This window comes from Euphorbia lathyris, chromosome 8, assembly GCF_963576675.1.
Source record: "Euphorbia lathyris chromosome 8, ddEupLath1.1, whole genome shotgun sequence".
NCBI lineage: Eukaryota > Viridiplantae > Streptophyta > Magnoliopsida > Malpighiales > Euphorbiaceae > Euphorbia > Euphorbia lathyris.
The window spans coordinates 60,262,101-60,282,809 of record NC_088917.1 but is presented as its reverse complement, the minus strand read 5'-3'; the positions used below and the strand labels follow the sequence as shown (position 1 = coordinate 60,282,809).

General features: G+C 33.1%; 1 pseudogene; it reads right to left on the bottom strand.

The window, feature by feature from the left end:
- Nucleotides 1-15,424: 15,424 nt before the first annotated feature.
- On the bottom strand, nucleotides 15,425-19,992 carry LOC136203959 (putative lipid phosphate phosphatase 3, chloroplastic; annotated as a pseudogene).
- Between the last annotated feature and the right edge of the window lie 717 nt (nucleotides 19,993-20,709).

Sequence of the window (20,709 nt, the reverse complement as noted above, 5' to 3'; positions counted from 1 at the left end):
ATTTCTTTGCCCATTCTGACCATGATTGGTTTATAAATGGTATTAACGGTTTGTTATTGCCTGAGCTAGAGCATGGTGCTATCCTCTTTGCCGTTGTCTGTCACCAGCTTTGGCAGTGGAGGAATACTGAGATCTTTGGAGAAGGAGCTATTGTTATTCCTAATCTACTTGATTATTTCTCCAAGAAAATTAACACTATTATTAATAGCTTCAAGGGGGATAATTTTGCTAGTACTAGCCAGAGAACTGTTGAGCATCTATTGGGATGGAGTAGACCGGGTGAACGGATTGTGAAATTAAATACTGATGGCTCATGTCTTGTAGACGGTAGAATTGCGACTGGAGGGGTTTTGAGAGATGCTGGTGGCAATTGGGTGTCTGGCTTTGCTCAGAATCTGGGGGTGGGATCTTCCTTTACTGCTGAGCTCTGGGGTATCTTCTCTGGGTTTAGACTGGCCAAAGATCTGGGTTTGAAAAAGCTGCTCGTGGAATCTGACAACCTTGAAGCGGTCAAAATGATATCTAATAATAAGGCTATGTGTTTAGGCAGCCAAAACCTAGTTAAAGAGGTCAACAGATTGTGTTCTTTCTTCGATACCATCATCTTTGGACATGTGTACAGGGAGCAGAATAGGGTGGCAGACCGCCTTGCTGCTGAGGGCCATGCAGAGATGTTGGGAGTATCAACCTTCTCTTCTCCTCCGGACTTCCTTTTTTCGCTACTGTCGGATGATCGGGTGGGGGTTAGCTTTCCTAGGCTAATCCCGGGTTAGTTGTTGGGGTTTTTTTTGTTTTTTCTTTCCCTTTCCTACCAAAAAAAATAACCCTTTATTTTTGTCTAATTACATTCAATAACATCTTATTTTTATCCAATTACATTCAACATCCCCAAAATTTTAACTGTTACATGAATTTTCAAAAGTTTCTAATTATGTCTATTTGGCATTTTCTTTTTGACATGTAGCGGAGCATGTCTCCCGTTTTCTACATTCAACCAACTCTATTGGAAATTTTCTATTGAAATTTTTTATTGTTGAAATGTGACGAAGCATGTCTCCTTGTCACACCGTCCCTAACACAACCTTAATCGGCATCGGACGTGATATACAAAGATCGCAATCAACACTTAAGAGTCTCCAAATTATCTAAATATCATAAATACCATACTTTTCGAGAATTTCTCTCAAATACATTTAGACTATATACATATTTCTATTATATTTAAGTGCCAAAATATTGCCTAACATAACTAATTCTCCAAAGAATAATTATAGTGATGAAAACCCCTTATTAGAAATTATTAATATATAATAAAGATATCATATAATAAAGACTGAAAGATCAACCATTCAATAATTACACTATATATCCAAAAAGTTGTTTGTAAAGCTAATTTCAGTAAGCTATATACAAACAATTTCCTATTTAACTAACAAAATATATCCAAAAAGTTTTTTGGGAATTTAATCTCTCTATCTTGAACCAAAAAGTTGATTGATAATTTTAGCTTGTCCAAAAAATTGCTCAATTAAGTAACAAAAAGTTGTTGCATCAAGTAGCCTATAAGAAATAATAAGAAATTCCATTATTAGTTGATCACACCAATAAGTTTAAGACTGGCAAACATATGTGGCATGTATGAATAGATTCAACTTTGGAAGATAACACCAAAACAAAAGATATTCATCTTTACAAGATAACACCAAAATAGAAGATATGCATATTTGATCCAAAATTAAAATGAACAGTTTTGAGCTATACTTTGATAGTCAATAGCCAATAACAAGCATATGTGAATCTACAGGTATCCAAGTTAGCAAAATCAATACAATGACCAACCTAGTATGCCAAATAGATAACCTCAAATCAAATAAGAAGCCCAATATCAATTAAGGCCCTGTTCTTTATTACTTAATTTCAGTAACAATCAGTTCAGTTCAGTTCAGTTCAGTAGTAATCAGTTCAGTTCAGTTCAGTTCAGTTCAGTTCAGTATTCAGTTTCAGTATTCAGTTTCAGTATTCAATAATTTATCATTATTTATTATAATTATTATATATTATTATTATTTATATATAATTTATTATTATTATCATTATTTATTTATAATTTCAGCAATTTATTATAATTATTATAATTTATTATATATTAATTTATCTATTTTCATTATAATTATATTTATATATAATTTATGCTTTGTCATTATATATATTATCATTATTTATTATAATTATAATTATTTGGTGCAACTTATTTGCAAATTTTGCGAAAAGTAAATAAATATTATATTAATACGTTTACATTACAATGCTCTAAAAAATTAACTGGCTCAACTACCTTAATATCTCAAATAGTGCAATTTTATCCCTAATATTAGAAGCCAATAGCAATTTTACCCTTAACATTGATAAATTGAGTCAAGATTTTGTATTCATATGAAAATTCATATTTAGATGTTAGGAGTAAAATAACCCCGGACCCAAAACGTTAAAGGTATTTTTGTACCTTAATACTTAATTGTAATAAAAAGTTAAGAGTGTGTATTCATATAAAAATTTGTATTTAATTTCATAGGCTTTAAATTATATATAAATTTGTGTTTGTATGTAATTTATATTTTTAATTTAAATTAGACTCATTTTTATTTAATGTCATAGGATTTTATCGAGCCTAGATTTTATTTGATATTTAATTTAGTTTAATCTTTAATAATATGTTTATTTATTATTGATATTATTTTTTTTGGTAGAAATATTATTATTATTATTATTATTATTATTATTATAAGCTTATTAATGTCCAATATTATCATTAAATTATTTTAAAGTCTAATATCATCATTATTGTTACGTTCGATTAAATTCGGTTAAGTTCGGTATCATTCAGTTAAGTTCAGTAGCATTCAGTTAAATTTAGTTCAGTTCAGTATTCAGTATCATTCAGTTCAGTTCAGTTCAGTTCAGTAGCATTCAGTTCAGTTCAGTTCAATTCAGTTCAGTTCAGTTCAGTTCAGTTTTTTTCAGTAATAAAAAACAAAGCCTAACTCATAGACTAGAATACCAACTATTATGGTAATCACCAAATTACACTGACCTAGCACCATTATAGCACAAAAAAAACAACATAGACTCAAAATAATAGAATACTGTAATTTGATTTAGGCTCTGTTCTTTATTACTGAAAAAAACTGAACTGAACTGAACTAAACTGAACTGAACTGAATGATACTGAATACTGAACTGAACTGAATTTAACTGAATGCTACTGAACTTAACTGAATGATACCGAACTTAACCGAATTTAATCGAACGTAACAATAATGATTATATTAGACTTTAAAATAATTTAATGATAATATTGGACATTAATAAGCTTATAATAATAATAATAATAATAATATTTCTACCAAAAAAATAATATCAATAATAAATAAACATATAATTTTTAAGATTAAACTAAATTAAATATCAAATAAAATCTAGGCTCGATAAAATCCTATGACATTAAATAAAAATGAGTCTAATTTAAATTAAAAATATAAATTACATACAAACACAAATTTATATATAATTTAAAGCCTATGAAATTAAATACAAATTTTTATATGAATACACACTCTTAACTTTTTATTACAATTAAGTATTAAGGTACAAAAATACCTTTAACGTTTTGGGTCCGGGGTTATTTTACTCCTAACATCTAAATATGAATTTTCATATGAATACAAAATCTTGACTCAATTTATCAATGTTAAGGGTAAAATTGCTATTGGCTTCTAATATTAGGGATAAAATTGCACTATTTGAGATATTAAGGTAGTTGAGCCAGTTAATTTTTTAGAGCATTGTAATGTAAACGTATTAATATAATATTTATTTACTTTTCGCAAAATTTGCAAATAAGTTGCACCAAATAATTATAATTATAATAAATAATGATAATATATATAATGACAAAGCATAAATTATATATAAATATAAGTATAATGAAAATAGATAAATTAATATATAATAAATTATAATAATTATAATAAATTGCTGAAATTATAAATAAATAATGATAATAATAATAAATTATATATAAATAATAATAATAATAATAATATATAATAATTATAATTATAATAAATAATGATAAATTATTGAATACTGAAACTGAATACTGAACTGAACTGAACTGATTGTTACTGAAATTAAGTAATAAAGAACATGGCCTTACATACTACTGTCCAATTTTAGAATTGTGCATGTACTGTCTAAGACCTACTTTAGAAGTCCTTCAAGGAGAGAACTTTTTGGAGGAATTTCGTTCTTAGATGGATTTTATGTGGCACAAACAATCTCTTTATCATTTGGTGCTTTAGGTGTAAATGATGTTATTACCGCAGTGATTTATATTCTTTTGACGGAGTACGTGACAAGGTTTTATATCAGTCATCCAATAACTTTTCCTATTGCTCTTCTCAACAGAACATATCACACCTAAACGGAACTAGTATCGAGTTTTGTTTCAAGAATTGGTATCCAGTTCTGTTTCCAAAAGCGATATTCCAATTCTGGAAATAGAACTGGTATCCAATTCTGTTTCCAGCACTGGACACCATTCTATTTCCAGCATTGGGTATCCAGTTTTGTTTCTAGCAAATTTAATTTTGACCAAACTTGTTTATCTTTTTTTTCAGCAAATGTAAAATTATTCAAAAGAACATACATCCCCCAAAATCTTACCTCCTAAGGTGTTCTATCCTAAAATTGAAAATGAAGGCACCGAACTTCAAACACCTTATATTTGCCAAAGTTATAAGAATGAATATCAGCTACAAAACAACAATGGCAGACGCATGAAATTGAAAAACATGGAGATGCTTAAGCAGTTTTTCTAACCAAGAAAGCAAAATTCAAATAGCATCTAGCGGCATGATATTTATTATTTAGAAATGACATGAATGATTTAAAAACAACAAAAATGGGGTTATGGTAGCATCTCTAGAAAAGAAAATGTAGCAACCTCTATCAAAGCAAAGCAAAGTGAGGTTACAGTAACATCTCTAAAAAAAGAAAAAAATAGAGATTTGGCTGCTAATGATTCAACATTTTCACTACAAGAAAAAATAGTTTACCTACGACGTAATGTCGTTGGTAATAATAAGATTTTTGTCGGTAATATAGGTTACCGATGACATACAAACGAAACTCATGTCGTAGTCAGATTGCTTATTGGGAAAATGGTTATCGACGACAAAATCATTATCGTTTGCATTAGCGACAACATAGTCATTTGTAAGTTGTAAGCGACCAGCCATAAGAATCAATCGGTGTCGTTATTGGACAGGACATATATCATCATTAAATCGTTGTTGATATATATGTTGTCGGTAATATTCATAATGAATTTGGCGCCAAATTAAATGGCGTGAAAAATAGTGACAACTTTGTCGTTAGTGAACAGTCTGTAAATAATTTTTGGCGCCAATTTAGAAATATATGTATCGTTTGTAAGTCATCGGTAATTCTGGTGTTGCTAAGTCGTTGCTAATATGTGTTGTCGGGAAGTCATTTGTATGTGGTTTCTAAATTCAATCGTATGGAAGTCGTTTTTGTAATACAGTCGTTGGTAATATGTATCTTAAGTTGATAGCAATATTGTCGGTAAAACTACAAACTGTACATATATATGATAAATCATTAAATTTGCATATTATATTAATTCTAAAACTAATAAATAATATCTCATGCAACAAAATAATAAAAATACTAATCAAGTCATCAAACTAATAAGTTAATATATCCAAAATAATCACACAATATCTCCAAAATTACTCCAATGTTCTAGTTTTTGGAGTTTTAAGGGTTAGAGTTTTGAAAGTAATATGAACTATTCCAAATTCACAATCCTAATGTAGCAAAAAGATAGAACAATCAAGCTAACAAGAAAAATATTCCAAAATCACAATTCTAATACAAGAAAAAAAAAAGATAATCAAGCTAGCAAGAAGTAATAGGTTACTATGGATGAGGAGGTAAACGTGGCATACTCTCAGAAATTTGTCCCGTCTGTTTTGTAGAAAGATTAGGAACCGTCTCCCGAATCAATTCTCTAAATTATTCGCCATTGCGATTAATTTGTTCATCATTACGATTATTTAACTGTTGGCGTAACTGAGTTAGTTATATTCTATCTTTTCTTTTTCCAGTTGCGGCCTCTATGAAAATGTAATAATCCTAAATTTTATCATGTATCAATTTTAAGATATATAACCCATATACGAAATTTAAACATTATGTTTTTTTTATCTAAAGGTTAATTTATGTTCTCTTATTTGGTTAAAGTACTTTTTTTTATTTTCTTATTCAGTTATTTAATTATTTTTATATTTTTTAATAAAACCTAAACTTAAACCTAGTTAATCCTTTATGCCAAATTGTCTTTCAAAAAGAAAAGGTTCTGTGCGTAGACGTCATCGTCTTCCTTGGTGTGGTAGTGCAGCATCTTGAAATTTCACATACCTACCTATATTAAGTAAGTGTTTTCTGAACCTTTTTTTGTTTTAAGTGTATATCACATTGATTAAAAACCACTTTATAAAATCAAATAATCATCAAAACTCACCTTGTGAAATTCTATGTACTTTTCACATCATTACTAGTTTGTTTTCTTCTTCTTTTTTTGCAAGTGGGAATCCCTGCAAAACCACTTTCCTTTTAAGATTGATAATTAAGGAATTTTATAATATTATTTTATAATTTAGGCATTTAATTGTCTTGCCCATTTTAAAAATCGTGCCAAAAACCTTATGTTGAACACCATCTACAATTTGTGATTAGAAAGTTGATTCTTGTTGTTCTTTTGTTATATTGGTACCTTTTCAAGACTTGATAGATATAATATTGTTCTTTTTAAAGTATTATTTTTGTGTTGAAAGAAACCATTATATCTTATCTTTTTTTGTTTTTTGTTAATTCAACATAAACTTCTTTTGAAATAATATGATATTATTATAACTATTGTTTTGTCCCCTAAAAGAAGTCAGGACCCTATCAATTTAAATTCAATCTTAGATTTTTAGATTTAGAGTGATTCACTATTGTTCCCTTTCATTTAAATTATAGGAGATAACATTACCCACTAGTCGGTTGAGTGGTGAGCTACCGGGATTCTTATATTTATCATTCGGCTGGATATCAGGTGAGTGGTAATTATAATACATGACTCTATTGATTTGAAATATCGGACTGAAAAACTGTTTATTGAAAATTGACATTTAACTGTATATTTTCTTTCATAAAAGCGTATATTTTGAACCTTAGGTTTACTAAATATCCTTAGTATTACAGCGTGTATTCTGGGAACATGCCTTTATAGTTGATTTGTTTTATTATCAGTTTCAAAGAAGTTATTAAAATCGATCTGATATGATCAGTACTTTCTGATACGCGATTCATCGCAGTTATTACTTTTATTTTGGAAATCTGATAATTTGTTCAATTAGTTATGATTTTCTGATTTATACATGTATACTACATGTTTTCAAACTGGTACAAGTGCTCAGTATATATGTATCTGTTATCTGGCCTCTCACCGATCTTCATAACATTAGGTCCTTGCATTTGTCTTTGAGTCGGGTTCTCAGTTGTCTGTTTGTCGCCAGTTGTGTCAGCATTAGAATCATGCATAAGATCAGTGAAGGTGATTATCTGTTATCTGTATCTGTTATTGGTAGCGCTTACCATTTATCTGGCCCTGGTGGTGTGCAGTATCACCACTCTGATACACTGTACCATGTGTTTTTAAAGCTTTTGCCTTATTTTCTGATTGTTCTAATATTTGATATTTTGAAAAGCTTCAGTATTAGATTTGACAATTGATTACTAGTATTTTGAATTGATTATCTTATAATGACCCTTTAGTTTAACTGATTTTGAAATATTATATTTTGAACTATAATTATCATGATTTAAGAGTATCAGCCTGCCTGCCTGTTCCTTTTCGGTTGTGTGCTATAGCTACTGCTCACTGAGGTTTTCGCTCGTATAGACAAAAATCTCATACCACGTTGAATATTTCTTTTTCAGATTAAGGTCCCTGTTCGTGAGGTAACCCTTGGATTGATGTTGAAGGAGATTGCCTAATGATTTAGCTTTATTTTATTTTTTGGAGACTTTTGATTATTGAGATTTGACTTGAATAGTTTGATTCTTTTAAGGTTTATTGATGTAATTGAGATGACTTTGATATTCTGTTAGTAAATTTTGGAATTTCTATTAGTTCAGAATTAAGGCTAGCATAGATTAAAGTTAACTTAATTTATGCGTCGGTCATGGCCTGGGTTGGGTCGTGACAAAGGTGGTATCAGAGCCTAGGTTTAGGTTCTTATAGACTTACTGTATAGGATTCACGTGTTCTGTTCGTACCCCTTATCTTGCATATCTATCTGGGTCTTCCTATTTACTCATTTTCAATATCTCATTTGCTAAAGTGTCTAACTCTGCTTCATGGATAGGTAATCATGCCTCCTAAATGAAGAAGAAGAGGCAAGAATACGGTTAATGTTAGTACTAGGAGTAGGGTGACTGTTGAGAATTCATCCCAACTTGATGGGGGAGCTTCACACCCTATTGGAGGACCAGCTCCAGCATCTGAACCAATATTCCAACCAGCTAGAGGGTCATCTCAGCCCACGCGTACAGCTTCAACCTCTCAGCCTGCTCAAATATCTAACACTGATTTGGCTACTGGATTGCAAGGGGTCTTTCAAGCAGTTGAAAGACTAACAAATGTGGTAGGGGAAAACAGACAACCAAGAACTACAACACCTGTTACACCTAATGATAAAGCTCAATTCCAAGATCTCAGTGACTTCTTGAGGTTACAACCTTTTCGGGTGAGGATTCTGTAACAGATCCTATGGATTTTCTAGATGCTATGGATAGATGTTATGAGGTCTTGGGATGCACCAGTGTTAGGATGGTATTGTTAGCAGGGAATCAGTTACAAGGAGTGGCACGTAGTTGGTATCTTTCCAAGAGAGGGAATGGACTTGATAACACCTTCCTTTGGCCACAGTTTCGTGATTCTTTCTTGGAGAGGTTCCTTCCTCCTAGTGTTAAGGAGGCTAAAGCTTTAGAGTTTGATGTGTTGAAGCAGGGTGGTATGACTGTGAGTGAATATGAAATGAAATTCACTCGACTTGCTCGTTTTGGTGAGCATCTTATTCCAACTGAGGAGAGGAAGGCAAGGAGGTTTGAGAGGGGACTTCGGGACAGACTATTATACCGAATTGCTCCTCTATGATTGTCTAGCTTTGAGGAAGTGGTGGATCGATCCAGGCAGATGGAGATGTTTGATGATCAGCATAGGGCTCGTGATCAGAACAAATGTGCTCGATATGACAACCAGAGTGGTCAACATAGTAGGGGAAGTAACTATTCAGTATCTCATGGGTCTCATTCCTTACATGGTCAAGGAGGGAAATACTCCAAGAATAATCAGAGATATGGTCAGAGAGCTCAGTCCACTGGTACTCAGAATAGTCAAAGTTCCTCTAGATCTTCATTCCCTACTTGTCAGCTTTGCAGTAAATTCCATGGTAACTCTCCATGCCATCGAGCAACTAGGGATTGTTTTGGTTGTGGTCAAGTGGGACATAGAAGAAAGGATTGCCCAAGCAGTAACACAACACTAGCTGTGAGTCAGGATACAGTTTCTACTCCTTTTATCAATACTCAGCCATCTTCTCAATATGGTGGTAGAGGCCAGAGTTCAGGAGGTCGAGGTCAGCGTGGTCGAGGTCCCAATTCAGCTCCTAATCATGCAACAACAGGTCGAGGTTAGTCTAGAGCCTTTGCTCTGACACATCAGGATGCCCAAGCATCTAATGCAGTGGTGACAGGTACCATTTCTGTATGTTCATTTGATGCTAGAGTTTTGATTGATCCTGGTGCTACACATTCCTTTGTTTCTCCTTATTTTTCTATGAAATTTGGTGTACCACCCACTATGTTAGATTGTCCTTTATCTGTGGCAACACCTATAGGAGATGTCCTTGACATAAATCTAACTTTTAAGAATTGCTTAGTAAAAGTAGGGGAAAGGGAACTCTTAGCTGATCTTGTATTATTTGAAATGTTAGATTTTGATGTGCTTTTGGGAATGGATTGGTTAGCCTCATATCATGCCTCTTTAAACTATTATAGCAAGTTAGTAACTTTCAAAATTCCTGGGGAGATAGAATTTCAATTTCAAGGAGATCGTAGCATGGCTCCTCATAGTCTTATTTCTGCTATTGCTGTAAAAAGATTGGTGTATAAGAACTGTGAAGGGTTTCTAGCTTATGTTAAGGATACTCAAGCAAAGGGTGTCGAGTTGGAGAATGTTGATATGGTGAATGAGTTTGCTGATGTTTTTCCTGAAGATTTGGCAGGTTTGCCACCTGAAAGAGTAATCAATTTCTGTGTTGACTTAGCACCCGAAACAAGACCCATATCTATGCCTCCTTACCGAATGGCTCCTGCTGAACTAAAAGAGTTGAAGAAACAACTGCAAGACTTGCTTGACAAGGGGTTCATCCGCCCTAGTGTCTCTCCTTGGGGTGCTCCTGTGTTGTTTGTGAAGAAGAAGGATGGATCAATGAGATTGTGCATTGATTATCGACAGTTGAACAAGGTCACAATACATAACAAATACCCTCTTCCTCGGATTGATGATCAATTTGATCAGCTCTAGGGTGCAAAGTACTTTTCTAAGATCGATCTGAGGTCCGGTTATCATCAGTTGAGGGTTAAAAATGTTGACATACCTAAGACAGCTTTCAGGACTAGGTATGGTCACTATGAATTTCTGGTGATGCCTTTTGGTCTCACTAATGCTCTTGTAGCTTTTATGGATCTAATAAATAGGGTGTTTAAGCCCTTCGTTGATCGTTTTGTGATAGTGTTCATAGATGACATTCTGGTGTATTCTAAAAGTAAAGAAGAACATGAGCAGCATCTGAGGCTTATTCTTCAGACCTTAAGAGAGAACCAGTTGTATGCCAAGTTCTCAAAATGTGAATTTTGGTTGGATAGTGTCGCATTTTTAGGGAACGTAGTATCAAAGATGGGGTGAGTGTTAATCAGAAGAAGGTTGATGCTGTTCTTCATTGGCCAAGGCCTAGTTCAGTGTCGGAGATTCGAAGTTTTCTTGGGTTAGCGGGTTACTATCGACGTTTTGTGCAAGACTTTTCTCGAATAGCTTCTCCTTTAACCAAGTTAACCCAAAAGAATGTGAAGTTTCAGTGGTCAGAAGCGTGTGAGAAGAGCTTTAAAGAATTGAAAGTTCGTTTGACTTCAGCACCAGTGTTAGCTCTTCCATCTGGATCAGGGGGCTACACAGTGTTTTGTGATGCTTCAAGGGTTGGTCTGGGTTGTGTATTGATGCAACATGGTCATGTGATTGCATATGCTTCTCGCCAATTAAAGCAGCACGAAAAGAATTATCCAACTCATGATTTGGAAATGGCAGCAGTGATCTTTGCGCTGAAGATATGGAGACATTACTTGTATGGGGAGACATGTGAGATTTTCACTGACCATAAAAGTCTCAAATACATCTTTGATCAGCGTGATTTGAATTTGAGGCAGAGAATATGGGTGGAGTTTCTCAAGGATTATGATTGCACAATTCAGTACCATCCAGGGAAAGCAAATGTTGTAGCAGATGCTTTAAGTAGGAAATCTCTGGGTAGCTTAGCTCATCTTTCCGTAGTGAGGAGACCTTTGATTAGTGACATTCATGAATTGATTGATCAAGGAGTAAAATTTGAGGCAACATCTGAAGCATTAGTAGCTCATTTTCGTGTTAGACCTATTCTATTAGATAGAATCAAGGCAGCCCAACAAGAAGATCCTCAATTGTGTAAAGTTAGGGATGGTGTTTGTCAGGGTAAGGTTCAGGACTTCGTGATTGGTGATGATGGAGTTCTTCGTTATGGGACTAGACTGTGTGTTCCTGATGTTGATGATTTAAAAAGGGAAATTTTGGAGGAAGCACACTGTTCATCTTATACAGTTCATCCTGGTTCCACTAAGATGTATAGAGATTTAAGGGAGTTATACTGGTGAAGTGGAATAAAGAGAGATGTTGCAGACTTTGTTGCTAAATGCCTTACTTGTTAACAAGTCAAGGCAGAACATCAGATACCGTCTGGGTTGCTCCAACCACTACCTATTCCTGAGTGGAAGTGGGAGAATATTGCTATGGACTTCGTGGTAGGATTGTCTCGCACTAGAGGAAGGTACGATTCCATTTGGGTGATAGTCGACCGTTTAACTAAGTCTGCTCATTTTCTTCATGTGAAGATAACTTATGATTTTTCTAAGCTTGCTCAGTTATACATTGATGAGATTGTTAGACTTCATGGAGTCCCAGTCTCTATTTTGTCAGATCATGGTGCTCAATTCATTTCTCGATTCTGGAAGAAATTTCAAGAAGCACTAGGTACAAGACTTCAGTTTAGCACAGCGTTTCATCCTCAAACGGATGGACAGTCAGAGAGGACTATTCAGAGTTTAGAGGATATGCTTTGAGCTTGTATTTTTTATTTTGGCCAAAATTGGGATCATCATTTGCCTCTGGTAGAGTTTGCTTATAACAACAGCTATCAAGCTAGCATTGAGATGGCACCTTATGAAGCTTTGTATGGTCGTAAGTGTCAGTCGCCGATTTGTTGGGATGAGGTTGGAGAAAGGAGACTCACTAGACCTGAGTTGATACAGTTGACTTCAGATAAAGTTCGTGTTATTCGTGATAGACTCTTAACAGCTCAGAGTAGGCAAAAGAGTTATGTTGATCCGAGGCGCAAGAATGTAGAATTTTAGATCGGTGATCATGTGTTTCTGAAGGTCTCTCCGATGAAAGGAATCATGCGTTTTGGCAAGAAAGGAAAATTGAGTCCGCGTTATGTAGGCCCGTTTGAGATTCTTGAAAGGATTGGTGCAGTTGCATATCGTTTAGCTCTTCCACCTTATTTCCCTAAGGTTCATCCGGTATTCCATATATCGATGCTTAGGAAATACATTCCTGATGCGTCCCATGCCTTACAACCTCAAGCTATACAAGTTAGAAATGATCTGTCTTATGAGGAGCAACCTATAAAGATTTTAGACAGTCAAGTTCGAAAGCTGCGTTCAAAAGAGATTCCTTTAGTTAAAGTTCTTTGGCAAAACCACTCTAGTAGTGAAGCCACTTAGGAGACTGAATCTGAGATGCGAATTAGATATCCTCATTTGTTCGATGCTACAGGTTAGTGTCTCCGTAATCTAAATTCGGGGTCCGATTTTTTTTAGGGGGAAAGAATGTAATAATCCTAAATTTTACCATGTGTCAATTTTAAGATATATAACCCATATACGAAATTTAAACATTATGTTTTTTTTATCTAAAGGTTAATTTATGTTATCTTATTTGGTTAAAGTACTTTTTTTTTTTATTTTCTTATTCAGTTATTTAATTATTTTTATATTTTTTTTAATAAAACCTAAACTTAAACCTAGTTAATCCTTTACGCCAAATTGTCTTTAAAAAAGAAAAGGTTCTATGCGTAGCCGTCATCGTCTTCCTCGGTGTGGTAGTGCAGCATCTTGAAATTTCATATACCTACCTATATTAAGTAAGTGTTTTCTGAACCTTTTTTTTTGTTTTAAGTGTATATCACATTGATTAAAAACCACTTTATAAAATCAAATAATTATCAAAACTCACCTTGTAAAATTCCATGCACTTTTCACATCATTACTAGTTTGTCTTCTTCTTTTTTTTTTTTTTCAAGTGGGAATCCCTGCAAAACCACTTTCCTTTTAAGATTGATAATTAAGGAATTTTATAATATTATTTCATAATTTAGGCATTTAATTGTCTTGCCCATTTTAAAAATCGTGCCAAAAACCTTATGTTGAACACCATCTACAATTTGTGATTAGAAAGTTGATTCTTGTTGTTCTTTTGTTATATTGGTACCTTTTCAAGACTTGATAGATATAATATTATTCTTTTTAAAGTATTATTTTTATGTTGAAAGAAACCATTATATCTTTTTTTTTTTTTGTTAATTCAACATAAACTTCTTTTGAAATAATATGATATTATTATAACTATTGTTTTGTCCCCTAAAAGAAGTCAGGACCCTATCAATTTACATTCAATCATAGATTTTTAGATTTAGAGTGATTCACTATTGTTCCCTTTCATTTAAATTATAGGAGATAACAGTACCCACTAGTCGGTTGAGTGGTGAGCTACCGGGATTCTTAGATTTATCATTCGGCTGGATATCAGGTGAGTGGTAATTATAGTACATGACTCTATTGATTTGAAATATCGGACTAAAAAACTGTTTATCGAAAATTGACATTTAACTGTATATTTTCTTTCATAAAAGCATATATTTTGAACCTTAGGTTTACTAAATATCCTTAGTATTACAGCGTGTATTATGGGAACATACCTTTATAGTTGATTTGTTTTATTATCAGTTTCAAAGAAGTTATTAAAATCGATCTGATATGATCAGTACTTTCTGATACGCAATTCATCGCAGTTATTACTTTTATTTTGGAAATCTGATAATTTGTTCAAACAGTTATGATTTTCTGATTTATATACGTATACTACATGTTTTCAAACTGGTACAAGTGCTCAGTATATCTGTATCTGTTATCTGGCCTCTCACCGATCTTCATAACATTAGGTCCTTGCATTTGTCTTTGAGTCGGGTTCTCAGTTGTCTGTTTGTCATCAGTTGTGTCAGCATTAGAATCACGCATAAGATCGGTGAATGCGATTATCTGTTATCTGTATCTGTTATTGGTAGCGCTTACCATTTATCTGGCCCTGGTGGTGTGCAGTATCACCACTCTGATACACTACCATGTGTTTTAAAGCTTTTACCTTATTTTCTGATTGTTCTAATATTTGATATTTTGAAAAGCTTCAGTATTAGATTTGACAATTGATTACTAGTATTTTGAATTGATTATCTTATAATGACCCTTTAGTTTAACTGATTTTGAAATATTATATTTTGAACTATAATTATCATGATTTAAGAGTATCAGCCTGCCTGCATGTTCCTTTTCGGTTGTGTGCTATAGCTACTGCTCAAAGAGGTTTTCGCTCGTATAGACAAAAATCTCATACCACATTGAATATTTCTTTTTCAGATTAAGGTCCCTGTTCGTGAGGTAACCCTTGGATTGATGTTGAAGGAGACTGCCTAATGATTTATCTTTATATTATTTTTTGGAGACTTTTGATTATTGAGATTTGACTTGAATAGTTTGATTCTTTTAAGGTTTATTGATGTAATTGAGATGACTTTGATATTCTGTTAGTAAATTTTGGAATTTCTATTAGTTCAGAATTAAGACTAGCATGGATTAAAGTTAACTTAATTTATGCACCGGTCATGGCCTGGGTTGGGTCGTGACAGAAAACTTGGCTCTCATCTAACTCCTCTTCACTATCGTCTTGCTCCTCCAAACGTTGTTGACGTAAAGCAACAACACATTCCTATATACATTAAAAGTTCATTAGTTAATTTACCATACAAAAACATATGCATATCATGAAAATATTAAGGTTTATGTTATTACTCACATTAACTTGACGTGCTTTATCATCCACAAACGTTTGGCTATCCTTTTTTATGTTGTGGTTATTTACGAAAACCTCATGGAACATAGGTTCTCGACCCAATTCTATTGCCTACAAAAAATAGAAACTTTTGTTGAATATGGGACAACAAATTAAGAAAGAATTTCAATTATTCAACTTTTGTTTCAATTTAGCCATAAAACTAGTTCATACAAAATCACCACATGGGCACCATTTTTATTTCAATTTAAGCAAAAAAAAAAAAGGAGGGGGGGGGGGGGGTATAAAAGAAAAAGGTTAACTGACTATACAATTTGCTTTTATACTCCTCCCCCCCCCCCTCTATTTTTCTTTTTTTGCTTAAATTGAAATAAAAATGGTGCCCATGTGGTGATTTTGTATGAACTAGTTTTATTAACCATAAAACCAATTGCTAGTTGTCATTTCTAATAAATTTAGTAACTCTACTTCAAACTTAACTGCTATTAAATTTCTAATAATTTAGGTGACATTCCTATTTCTTCCTAAGATGTAGTCAATGAGACTACTATTAAGTTTCTATTATTCCGGAAAGTTGAGTATCTAATATTAGTTATACAAAAAGCTAAGTTATATGCATTCAAGCACTGGAAAATTTGTTTACATTAGTGTTTGTGAATTACATCTTGATCACACATTCCTGCCTCAAAATAGAAAAATTAAAAGCCTATATTTTTCTGAATCTAAGAAACCATGTGACTGTACATCAAATTAACCCTTCATTTTTTAATAGGTAAAATTAGCAAGCCATGCCACTTGAAGAGTCAGTTCAGTTGAGATACCAATTGGTCATCTCCTCAACCACTAAAACCAAAAATATAGGCACAAATCTAAGAGACCTCCAACAAAGACATCTTGCCAATGATGACAGTAGTCATCCACCTGTGAAATGCCAACAAAACAAACAGAAAGCAGCAGAAGAAATACAATGCACAGTTTTACCACATGGCCTTTGCAGTCAAAAGCTTGTATTTTTCCAGACAAGTAGAATGATAGAAAACCTAATCCAGCAAAAGACCCTAACAATGAAAATAATCACCTCAACAATTAATAAGGAAAAGAGGAGTAAATATAACATGCGACATCATGTGTTTAAAAAGCTTTTACTTTTGTTGCTTCTCCTAGCAAAAATTCCACAATTTCACCAGAGATATATGTTTTAATGAAAGGGCATCCTAATGTATCATGCTTGCAAAAGTAAACTTACATGAAGTGTGCCCACTCGGAAAACTTGTATGCCCTTCCTTTATGACACTTTTATCACTATGGCATATAACATCTCCCAATTTGTCATAAACCTGAAAAGACCAGATGTTAGCATCTGCAATGTGTGTTGGGGTTTAGTGTCCTATAGACAATTATTCTAGGATATAAACTAAATATGAATGAAGTGTTCTTTATATCATTTGTTTTAATAAGATATGGTTTCGTAACTATATAAAGGCAACCCCTTTTAAAGAACTAAATAAGTCTAATAAAAGGAAATCCCTAAGTTTGTTTAAAGTGATTGTAAAGTGTTCATACATGCATGAAGTGAGACGAAACTTTATAATAAACTAATAAACTTAAAACCACCCCAAGTCAAGTAATATGTTTAGGATTGACATATCACTGTTGAGACTTGCATGTAACAATGTCTTCTGTCAAGACAGAGAGCTGATCTCACAAGCTTCAGATATACAGATAATCTGGACAGTTGCATGGATCCAATGAAAGGGAGTTCATTAGGATTGGGGACCCAACTTGAGATAATAGGATGGGTAGATTCATCCTTGTCACCTGTTCATCTCATTGGTATTAATAGGTATAAGTAATCCTCAGACTCAAAGGAATGTTAATTGGTGATTCTGGATTATGGAATGTGATGCTTTGATCCTGTTGTAACACGATCCATAACAGAGATGACTCTGGGGTGTGAACGACAGACGTTGGGTATCACAGGAAGTAATTGCAGGATAATTATACATTGGATTGAGCATTTGTCACTCCCGATAAATGGGAGATACGTCCAAGGATCGCTTGTGGAAGACTTGACTCTAAATCCTTGCAAGGTGATAGCTTAAGACTTGAAATACAGATTTCACTTAACCTATCTAATTGGAGTTGACTCGGCCTGTACAAGTAAAACGAACGTCTCGCTATATGTGACTTGACATTATCCATAGTCATAAGATTCAGTTCAAGGATGTAGTTGATAAAGGATCGAATTATACTGTAACTAATACGGAAAGGTCAACGACAGAATCAACCTGTCTTCTTATAGCTCTGGGGGAATGTTTCGGATTTGCTAATCACATTTCGCGTACTCATTCCGTTATGCAAAGATTAAATATAATTCTGTGAAAATTAATTTAATAGTTGCATACGGCTAGAAGCAATAAGAACCTAATGGGTCACACATAAGACTTGGAGCCCAAAAGAGAAACACATGTTAATTAATTGATGGAAGTCCAACTGAGTCCACTAAGGCCCAGTAGATAGGGGTGGGGCGATTTTTATGCATGATAAATACATAAATATTTAATTTGATTTTAACAATTCTAATTAAATTATAATTGTGAATTAAATTAATTAAAGGATAAATAAGTTAGGAGTTTTAATGAGATTAAATTGCTCCTATTATTATCCTATAAGGTTATTATTATTATCTTTATTTTGATAAAACACACTGTTTAGTCCCTGTATTTTCAAAAACACATGGTAAGGTCCCTAACCTTTTTCTCAGTGAACTGTTTAGTCCTTCCGTCCGTTTCTTAGATTTTTTACCATTTATGACTTCAGAAATAACTAAATTACCCTTTACTATTTACCTTCAAACTTCAGAAAAAGAAATCCAATTTAGAAGAAGAAGTTATTTGTATGGAGAACAAGAAAAAGAACAGACCCAATGCTTACGAATTTGAACGATTAAGAAGAAAATCAAGAAGAAGAACACTCAAAGTTGATTTCAGATGCATTAGAGTTTAAAGGAAAGGAAAATAAAAGAAAAGAAGAACGCAGATCCAAATTGACCAACGGAATCTTCATGAGAGTCTAACGGCAGGGACTAAACAGTTCACCAAGAAAAACGTTAGAGATTAAACAGTTGACCGAGAAAAACGTTAGGGACTTTACCATGTATTTTTAAAAATATAGGGACTAAACAGTGTGTTTTGTCAAAATATAGGGACTAATAAATTAATTACCCAATAATAAATAAGAATTATATTCCGAATTAAATTCTTATTCAGTAACCTAATTCTATCTAACTAGGGTTTAGATACAAAAGAATATAAATACCCCCCTATATGTGATTTTCGAAACACATATACTCAACCCGGGAGAGAGAATTTCGACCCACACTAGAGGACGAGATTATCCACCGCTTCCTTCCATTCAATTGATTTTCATCTCTTTCTCTTATTCCTTGATCTTGTGTTGATTTATTAGAGACAATCTATTCTTGATTGTTTTATACGGTTGATATCTAACTTGATTTTGGATTGTGTTTTTGTCTTGTGCTCGGGAACTCGAAGTAAGAGTTGTGGGCACTTCGATTGCAACAGTAGATAGAACATCGAAAGGTATTTCCTTCTATCCCTCTTTATATGAAATAACGATTAACGGATCTTGGGTTAATGGAAAAGGTTAAAATTTTTATATTTCCGCTGCCAAACGTTTGCCTATTTTCCTTCAATGTGAAGGTACTAAATAGCATCAGGTACATAAAAGCATACATCCTTTTCATCAGGAAAACACCGCAAAAAAAATCAGTTCTAGGCCGACCAACTGCATTTTCTTATTGCATTAGTAAGGACACATATCACTAGCATGGAATATAAGAGGCATGTACACTAGATAATACATTTCAAGCATTAATTGAACACGAAATGGTACTTCCTACAACTGACTGCATCACTGAAATAATTAAAGATGATCAGGAAAAACAATAATGACAAAAGAAGATAGTCACCTAATATGGCATGATGGAGATCATAAATGTCTCTCCTACGAAAATAGATAGAGGAAAATCACCACATGCAAAAGAATGGCATACACCTTAGTAGTAAAAAAAAGAAGGAAAAGTTAAATCATCAATATTGTTGTTGCTCTGCTCACATGGACAATTTGTAAACGTAGGTTTTATTTGAAAGAGAATATAATAAGATATTTACTGATACAACCCAAATAGGCATTGTATTACTTTTCAAGGGGTACTTAAGATTTGTCATCATATCCTTCCTTACAAATCGATAAAATGGATGCATGATATTTAAGAGAATCTCTATCAACACAAGCAAAACTGCAATTTTTGTAATCGAAGTGATATTTAAGAGAATCTCTATCATACTCTTTCGTGATTAGAGGCGGGATCATATGAAGTAAATGGCGTAGCAAAGATATATTCCCTATATGCAACTTTACATGGTTGCTAGTATAGACATATGTAACTATTCTTAAACCCAAACAGATTCAATCTGAGTTGAGTTCTGTAAGGAATCAGTCCATTAGAGTTCTAAATTTTAGCAATAATTCAGCTCATACAATTGCACCAAAACACATCAGTCAAACAGAATTAGAACTAATATGCAACATCCAAATCCCTAGTAATCTCTAAGACCACAACACTCCAATGTAGAAAACTAACCTCTAACTCAGGCAATCGAACACAAATTATCTTCTCTATTTTGTCAAACAATGTAACCCCTGTTATTCTCTGCACTCCAAGTTTAGTGGCAAAAGTCCATTAAATCAAATTCTACAGAAACAAAAAAAACATTCATACGAAATCACCACATGGACACTATTTTTATTTCAATTTAAGCACAAAAACAGGGAAAAGAGCACAAGAAAAAAATGTAGTGAATGTCAATTGAAAAGAGAGACTAACAACGACTAACTATTTTCTATTCTTCTTAAATTCTCACTTGAAATTTCTATAATCAATCAGATTTGAAATTCCACACCTTCTTTTAAGTGGTATCTATCTTTCCATTAAAATATCATGCATATACTAGTAATGAAACTGGAAGCCATACTAGATTTGAAAATTTAGAAAAATTTCC